This window comes from Clytia hemisphaerica, unplaced genomic scaffold, assembly GCF_902728285.1.
Source record: "Clytia hemisphaerica strain Z4C2 unplaced genomic scaffold, Clytia hemisphaerica genome assembly, whole genome shotgun sequence".
Classification (NCBI taxonomy): Eukaryota; Metazoa; Cnidaria; class Hydrozoa; order Leptothecata; family Clytiidae; genus Clytia; species Clytia hemisphaerica.
The window spans coordinates 42,682-52,096 of record NW_027104309.1 but is presented as its reverse complement, the minus strand read 5'-3'; positions in this window follow the sequence as shown (position 1 = coordinate 52,096).

The following is a 9,415-nucleotide window of genomic DNA, read 5'->3' as shown; positions in this document are numbered from 1 at the left end:
TTTTTGCATATCCGCGAAATACACCTTTTTTTTATAAGAAACACACTTAAGAAACATGAGGCTCAGAATGTCTAAAAACTAAGAAACAAGCGGAGGCTGAGAATGAGAAAATAACATTTTTTAATTCGTTTTTTTTCAGAACCTTCTAATCAAAACAAATGCTTTTTTTCTTTGCATTTATGTCAAAAGGTTTAGAAACATTTAAGGCTGCTTGGTGGTAAAACTAGTTTCTTAAAAAAAATGCCGTATAAACCTCACTCGATAACTCGAACAAACTTGTATTCCCCGTGCGTGAGACTAGCTACTGCACCTCGTTTTTATAAACTTTGGAAAGATCCACAATGCATTTCGTTTCCACGGGTCCATTTGGGGATCCATAAAGGGGTCCATATGGGGGTCCATTTTGGTGGTCCATGTTGGGGGTCCAAAAAGTGACGTAACCCATTTCCAAATGTAAGAATTATCAATTGGGCGAGTAGAGAAAGGACAATATTTTTATTCGAACCTACGATATGCCAATAAGAACAATTTTGCAAGATTTTAAACTAAATTATTTTTCCGTAATAAAGATAAATTTAGCCAAAATAGTATAAAGCCATGTGTCCACTCCAGATAATTTTCAACGGATCGGTACGGTTCGGAATATTTTGGAAAACCGATCCGGACAGTTTTGCAATATCCACTTCGTTTACAATATTTATACAATGAAAATCTAATTAGTTTAATCTTCTACAGATGTTCTATTGTTTGAAATCAATAGAACCGTTTCGATCCGGCACGGATCGCAAAAAAAGTTGAAAAAATCCAACTTTTTTTCTATCCGTTTGGACCAAAAACACGTGAACATTCGAACCGTTCACGTGAAACAAATATGAAGCAAATGGGTTGAAGATAATCCCCAGAACAATAGAAACCGTTCCGATCCGTTGAAAATTATCCGGAGTGGACACATGGCTTAAGGAAACTATTTTCTTATTTTTCTATCCTTTTAGATTGGTTTTCCATTATCGCTCAAAAAAACGGCCCCAGTTGTGGAGAAGTGGTCCTCTTCAAGACGTGGAAACGCCACAGTTCCGCTTTTTTCACCGTCAAACGTTCATGGAAAGCGGTCAATCCCAAGTTTAAAGTCAAACGCTCCTCCACCGAAGAGAAAGTCATCAGTTAATAGGTTAGTGTACATGTTACCCCCGGGGCGGGGGGGGGTACTTAGGCAATCGAAGGGTGCAGGTCAGGTATGTGCCGCCCTTAAGGGTGCCTTTTTTGGAACCTGGCAGGGTTGGAAAAATCAGAAAATTAAATCTCAGTCCCACTAAGGGTCGGAAAAATAGGAAAATTTAAACTTTTTGCTCCTTGAAAGATCGAATTTTGGTCAAATTAGTTCCAATAAGGTTGCAATATTCAATAAAAATTCCTATTTTTCCTCCTTTTTAGTCCCGCTAAGGGTCCGAGGGTTGAAAGTCGGACGAGAGTTTATTCGAGTAATGTCAAGGATATATGATCTTTCGTTGAAATGTGGTCTCGAAAAAAATAGAGAGAGGGAAGAGTGAAAAAGAGGGAAACTGTTTAACGTCATAACAGGTGTTTTTAAAAAACTTTCCTTCACTTGTTGAATTTTTAAAAGACGGGGGGGGGGGACTATTAGTACTTTCCCTTTTGCTTTTTTGTCATAAAATCTATTGATCTTTTATTAATATACTTTTACTTGCTAAGAACACGATGAGGACTATAACAGTTATTCTTGTAAAAAAGAAAAATGCTCGGAAAAATGTTTAAGAACATATAAAGTAATCGAATTTTAAAACTTGTGCTTTTAAAAAAAAAACAAAGAAGAGAATCATATAAACTCAACTATCAAGTCTACAATGTGGTTTTTTTATTAAGAATAGGATAAATTTCTACGGAACCGAGTCTTTACTACTTCGATTCAGCGGGCTTAGGACGCTTAGGGATGGTTCGTGGATGGTGTTGCAATTTTGATAATTTCAGACGGCACATACCGGTCAGCTCGCAACCCTAGTACCCCCCGGGTTTCTTATACGAAAATTTAAAAATTCTGATGAGGCATTTAGTTGCTCTTAATCTTTCTCAAACCCTAAAATGTTCTTATCGAGGTCTAATGTTTCTATATAGTTTGTTCTTATAAAAACGTTTAGCTCAAATAATTTTATAAGGAAATCTAACTTTTCTGAACCTACGGACCCACGAGGCATTTTGACTCGTGAACAAGTTAAACCCACGACACCCACGTACAAGTTTTCATTTTATAAGCATATCCAGGCTCAAATCTAACAAAAACTTACGCATATGCTGAGCCTCAATTTACAAAATTTAAAATTATTTAATGTGCTTTGCACCATTATAAGCATTGTAGTGCAACCAGAATTGGCCTTGGCTATTTTATTCATTAGAAAATCAAAAAAAAATTCCTTTTAGTTTTTGTTGCCTCATTTGTCTCTTTTCAGTCTCTCCTTCACAGTGTTTTTCCAGGTTTTTGCTCTTTTGTTTGTCACTCCTTTTTCAATCTCAAGTGACTTGTCTTTTTTGTTACAACTAGCTTATCATGTTTTTAATTAGGGTAATTATGAATTGTCAATTCTCATGACATCACATTTTTTATGACCTCTAGGGAATAGAAGTATTTTTTAATTAATTTCATATAGTGTATAAAAAGATTTTTTCATTCACACACCTCATTCAGACTGGAAGGATTAAAAAACTTTTCAACTTTCAAACTTTTCAAATAATTTCAACAACTTTTCAAATCAATTTCAAGTATCAACACACACACTTCACACAGCTTTCAACTTTGGCTCACCTGGTAGGTTCATGTTTGTTTTTGTGTGTGTCAGCCATTTTGTTTTGCTTTTTTTAGGTGTGTCTTAGGTTAAGTTAGGACTTAGAATATTTCACTCATTTTTCTCATCATTTTTTTTACTCAACTTTACTTTGGACTTAGATTCTCTTTCACAAATTTCATTTACTCAGACTTAAATTCTTTTCATGTATTTTACTTTCAATTAGCCTCAAATTCATTTGTCAATTAAGACTTAATCAACGATACCTCATCAACAGAGTCAATTGAGATGGCCGACCCCAGTAAAGATGCCGTCGAGCTGGTCCTCATGTCTCAAGCTGTCACGGATATAACAAATGAAACTCCAATTCAAACCATGGAACCAGATCAGGTCACTGCTATCTTTGATAAAGTCGAAAAAATTCGTTTCGACATGAATCGATTACAACTCACCATCAAACTCAGAAAAGAAGTCTTACCAGACGAATTCGACGAGATAGTCACCACTGCAGTACAATCGATAAAGGACTTCCACACCAAAGTTTATGAGGTCCAAACTCAACATCACAAATCTATCAACCAAACCCAACAAGCCAGTGCAGCCACCGTAAAGGAGGAAACTGTTAACTTCCTTCTTGATTGTGTTAATGAATCCATCAAAGAAATTGAAACAATTTTCAATCGTGATGTTGAAACTGCTGATTCCAACATACTTCTCAACTGGCGAACCGAAACTCCATCAATCAACTCTACCTACGAAAAGATTCGGGACAACTACAGAAAATGTCTCGAAACTCCAATTTCAAGTGCAACACTTCGTGCATCCATGACGAAAACCAAAGCAAGCTATTCGAGACTTGACGAACTGAAACAAAAATACAACAACAGTTTGGTCAAAGAAATCAAAGATCGTGAACTCGACAAACTTACAGAATTCAACAAAGCATCACTCAACATGGTTACGACGGACCAATTGATTACTACACCTTCAAATTGAACTTTGACAAAATGTACAATGATAAAACACCATCTAACCTCTTACCAGATCTGCTTAAGAACAATTATTTGGCAGGTCAAGCACTCACCATGGTCAAATCACTCGAATCAATAACTGAAATCTGGCAACGCCTCAAAGATGCATTTGGCAATCCACGACTCATGTTATCAAAGAAAGTCCAAGAGATCGATTCACTCGAAACACACAAGAGAGATACCAAGAAATTACCTTCCACCTTGAGCAAAATCATCAACATCATGAAGGAGGTATCAGCATTAGCCGAGAAGCACCAGATTGAGGAATACCTATACTATGGGGACACCTTTGGAAAGATCAATCAATTAATTGGTGAAGGGAGATCTACTCGTTTCATATCAAGCATCTGCAATGACACACTCACACCAAAGCAGACGTGGCATCAATTCATCGACTTTCTGACAAAAGAAAGGAAAGTCCTCGAACAGAAACAATTGCTATCAATCAAGAATGATCCAGCCAAGAAGGAAGACAACCGTCAAGGTGGTGGGAAGCGTGGCCCATCATCTCATCACTCGAACCTTCCAACTCCACCAACAGATCCTGTCTGCACCATCTGCAATGCACCTGAAGGATTTAACGAGCACGTATCAACATCTGGTCCGAAATCAACCAGAATCATGCAATACTACACCTGCAAAGAGTTTGCTACACTGTCTCCAGCCGAACGTCTGAAGATCCTGAACAACAAAGGCTTCTGTATCCAATTTCTCTTCCCAGGAGCCAGCTCAACGACAGGTAAACATCAAGATGGAAGATGCCAACATGATTTCATCTGTCCACATCCCACACATCATCAAGATCCAATCAAGAAGCACGTCCTACTCTGCGAAGATCACAAAGCCTTACCATCAAATCAACAACTGCTCAAGAGGTATGTAGATCGTTTCATCAAAAGCCCAAAACTACCAGCTTTTGCTCGTCAAATTCACCTCTACAAAGCTTCCAACAATGATTGCAATGAGAGAGGCATCTACCTTCTACAGAACCACGATGGTACTGAAGTCTCACTCATTGGGGCTTGCCTTGAGAAAATCACTGAAACATTTCCGATGTATCCATTGGACCAAGTTGAACGAGATATCAATCATCAGTACAGCTTATCAAATCAATCTGGCAACCTTCCAAAGCTTGCACCATCCATCGGTGGAGATGTTCATCTAATGATCGGTGTCAAACATCTTTCACTTCATCCCATTATGAAATTTCAACTTGAATCTGGACTTGTCATCTACGAATCCAAATTTTTCAATTCTTCTGGTGGACGAGGACTCGTTGGTGGACCTCACCCAACCTTCACAGCCATTCATCAAAACTTCCTGTCATCATCAATGACAACCTTCTTCACAGATCAGTTCATCAGAATCCGCAGTCGACCAGATTCACCTCTTCTTGGATTCAAACCAACACATCCAGCTCAACCAATCAACACTGAAGTTCACCTGTCAACAGCAATGCGAGTGTTCGAAGAAGTAGAAGCAGCTGGCAGTGAAATATCCTACAGATGCCCCAAGTGCAGAGAATGCAAAGACTGCAAGCACGACTCAAACGAAACCATCAGCATCAGAGAAGAAGTCGAACAAACAATCATCAACAAGTCAGTAACAATCGACTTCGACAAAAGCATCACAACAGCTCATCTACCATTCACTGCTGACCCAACCAAACGTCTCTCCAACAACCGTGAGAAGGCAATGAAAGTGTACCAACAACAGATCAAAAAGCTCAACAATCCAAAGAACTTCCAAGACAAGCAAGACATCCTTGAATCAGAAGGAAAGCTACATCAATTAGGGTATGTCGATTACGTCACAAACTTATCCCCTAGAATTCAAGCGAATCTTCAAAATGAACAAGTCCAATATACAATCCCATGGAGAGCAGTCTGGAAAGGCAATTCGATCAGTACCCCATGTAGGATAGTATTTGATGCATCCCAACCAACGTCCACCGGTGAAAGTCTCAATGATATCTTAGAAAAAGGCACCAATAATCTTAACAAACTTCAGGAGATCCTTCTTAGATGGACTGTCCAACCTGTTGCCATTGCTACTGACATCAAGAAGATGTACAATACAATCAGACTCCATGAAGATCACTGGACGTATCAACGCTATCTCTGGCATCCAACACTCGAACCAGGACAGGAACCAGAGGAGAAAGTCATCAAAACGTTAATTTATGGCATAAAATCATCTGGCAATCAAGCTGAGCATGCTCTTCGTCAGGTTGCAAAAGTTTCACAATCAGAATATCCAGAAGTGCACGACATCGTCCACAAGGAAGTCTATGTTGATGACTGCCTCACCGGAGAAGCTACTCGTCAACTGGCCCACACTCGATCAGATCAATTGGAAATCGTCCTCAATCGTGGTGGTTTTCAACTCAAAGGTGTTGCCTTCTCGGGGGAGGAACCGCCAAGCTCACTCAGCGAAGACAACAACACCATCTTTGTCGCTGGCATGAAATGGTTCGTCAAAGAAGACATGCTATCACTTCATGTCGGAGAACTCAACTTTGCCAAGAAGAACCGTGGTAAGAAACCTTTAAATTCACAAAACATCATACCTTCTCGTCTCACTCGTCGTCACTGTGCTTCCAAGGTAGCTGAACTCTTTGATTTAACTGGCAAGGTTGCACCACTGATCGCATCAATGAAGATAGATCTTCAACACCTACTACATCATCAACTGGACTGGGATGACCAAATTCCAGACAGCCTTCGACCTCTTTGGGAATCCAATTTCGAAATGATGAAAGAGATTGGTCAACTTAAATTCAAACGAGCCATCATTCCTGAAGACGCCGTCAACACAGATATCAATACAATCGACTTCGCTGACGCTAGTCAATCAATGGCCTGTGTTGCAATATACGCCAGATTCCTTCGACAAAATGGAGAATACTCATCCCAACTGATATTCGCTCGAACAAGAACGGTCAAAGATCTTACTCAACCAAGAGCCGAGCTGTATGCTGCCCTCATCAACTGTCACACCGGTGAGATAGTAAGACGATCCATCTCCAAATGGCACCGCTCATCAATCAAGTTAACTGACAGCCAAATCGTCCTACACTGGATTGACAATGACGAAAAACCTCTGAAGAAATGGGTCAGAAGCAGAGTCGTCGAAATCAAACGTTTTACATCCAACGATCAATGGCATTACGTCGACACATCAAACATGTTAGCAGACATCGGAACTCGAAGAGGATCCAAACTCAACGAAGTCGACAAAGATTCCAAATGGATAAATGGCCACGACTGGATGCATCTCGACCAAAACTCATTTCCAATCAAATCAGCCAAGGAGCTCAAACTAACTGAACGTGAAATGGAAGAGGTGCAGAAAGAAGTCCAAATCAACATCCATCATGCAGAGTGCCCAACGAAAGAATTCGAAAAGAGGTATACGTTTTCAAATTACCTTCTAGATCCAAACTACAGAAGCTTCACCAAAGTCACCAGAATCATGGCTTACGTCATCCGCTACTTCAAAAATCTACGTTCAAAGAAGTACTCAACATCAACTCCAAACATCGTCATCAAAGAAGTGCCACAACTCACTGACGAGGAAATATCTGCTGCTGAACACTATTACTTCAAGAAGGCAGCCGATGAAGTACGACAATTTCTTCCTCCAAAGAAATTTGAACCAATCACCACATCAAAGGATGGTATCCTACTCTACAATGGTCGAATTCTACCAAGCAACTCAATCACAATTGTTGGTCGATACACAGAAGCAATGTTGGACCTCATTTCATCAACATTCTGCGTTCCTGTTATTGACAAGAACTCGCCAGTTGCTGTCAGCATCGCGTCAGACGTTCATTGGAATCACAAAGTTGTGCAACATGCTGGCATCGAGACAACCTTACGTCACATCATGAAAAAGACTTACATCATTGAAGGACGCTCACTAGTCAAATTGATCAAAAAGTCATGTCAACGATGTAGATTCCTCAACAAGCGAACCATTGAAGCTGCTATGGGACCACTACCAGAAGCATGTATCACAATTGCTCCTTCATTTTACAACACCCAATTCGATCTAAGTGGACCATACAAAGCTCAAAATCCGTCAAACAAGAGAACAACGATCAAAGTATGGCTTGTCGTTTATTGTTGCTGCGTCACATCAGCAATATTCATCAACATTATGGATGACTACTCAACCACTGCATTCATTCAATCGTTCACAAGATTCGCCTCAAGATATGGTTTTCCAAACAAAGTCTTCTGCGATGAAGGAACACAACTAATCAAAGGATCCAAAGATATGAGATTGAGCTTCACAGACATCAAGTCAAAACTTCACAGAGATCATCAAATCACATTCGAAACATGTCCTGTCGGCTCCCACAATATGAACGGTAAAGTTGAGCGCAAAATCAAGGAAGTCAACGCATCATTGGAAAGGACTGTTCACAACGAAAGATTATCAATCCTCCAATGGGAGACAGTCTGCTCCATGATATCCAACTCAATCAACAATCTACCAATCGCCATTGGCTCCGTCATCGACGTCGAAAATATGGATCTTCTAACACCAAATCGATTACTCCTCGGACGAAACAACGATCGAAGCCCATCAGGCAATTTCGTCATCTCATCCAACCCAACAAAAATATTGGACCGAAATGCACGAATCTATGATGCTTGGTTCGAATCATGGCTGTTAAACGACGTTCCCAAGCTCATGTCACAATCGAAATGGTTCAACCACGAACGAAACCTTCAGATTGGTGACGTTGTCCTCTTCACCAAGATCGATTCAAAGCTATCCAAATCGTATACGTATGGAATCATATCAAACGTTGAAGTTGGTGATGATGGCAAAGTTCGTTGTGTTATTGTCAAGTATCGAAACGAAAACGAAAAGGTTTCACGTGAAACAAGGAGATCGGTACGTAATTTGGTTTTAATCCACTCGGTGGATGATTGTGATATTATGAAAGAACTGGGAGACATTGCTAAAAATGTCGATATTGATTTCAAGTTGAACAATTGAACTTTCATGAACTTTCAAATGAGAAAGCAATTTTTTGTTGATTTTGGCTGGGAATGTAGTGCAACCAGAATTGGCCTTGGCTATTTTATTCATTAGAAAATCAAAAAAAAAATTCCTTTTAGTTTTTGTTGCCTCATTTGTCTCTTTTCAGTCTCTCCTTCACAGTGTTTTTTCAGGTTTTTGCTCTTTTGTTTGTCACTCCTTTTTCAATCTCAAGTGACTTGTCTTTTTTGTTACAACTAGCTTATCATGTTTTTAATTAGGGTAATTATGAATTGTCAATTCTCATGACATCACTTTTTTATTACCTCTAGGGAATAGAAGTATTTTTTAATTAATTTCATATACTTTATAAAAAAATCATTTTTTCAAACACACCTCATGTGCATTAGAATTATGCATTCAGACTGGAAGGATTAAACAACTTTTCAACTTTTCAACTTTCAAATAATTTCAAGTATCAACACACACACTTCACACAGCTTTCAACTTTGGCTCACCTGGTAGGTTCATGTTTGTTTTTGTGTGTGTCAGCCATTTTGTTTTGCTTTTTTTAGGTGTGTCTTAGGTTAA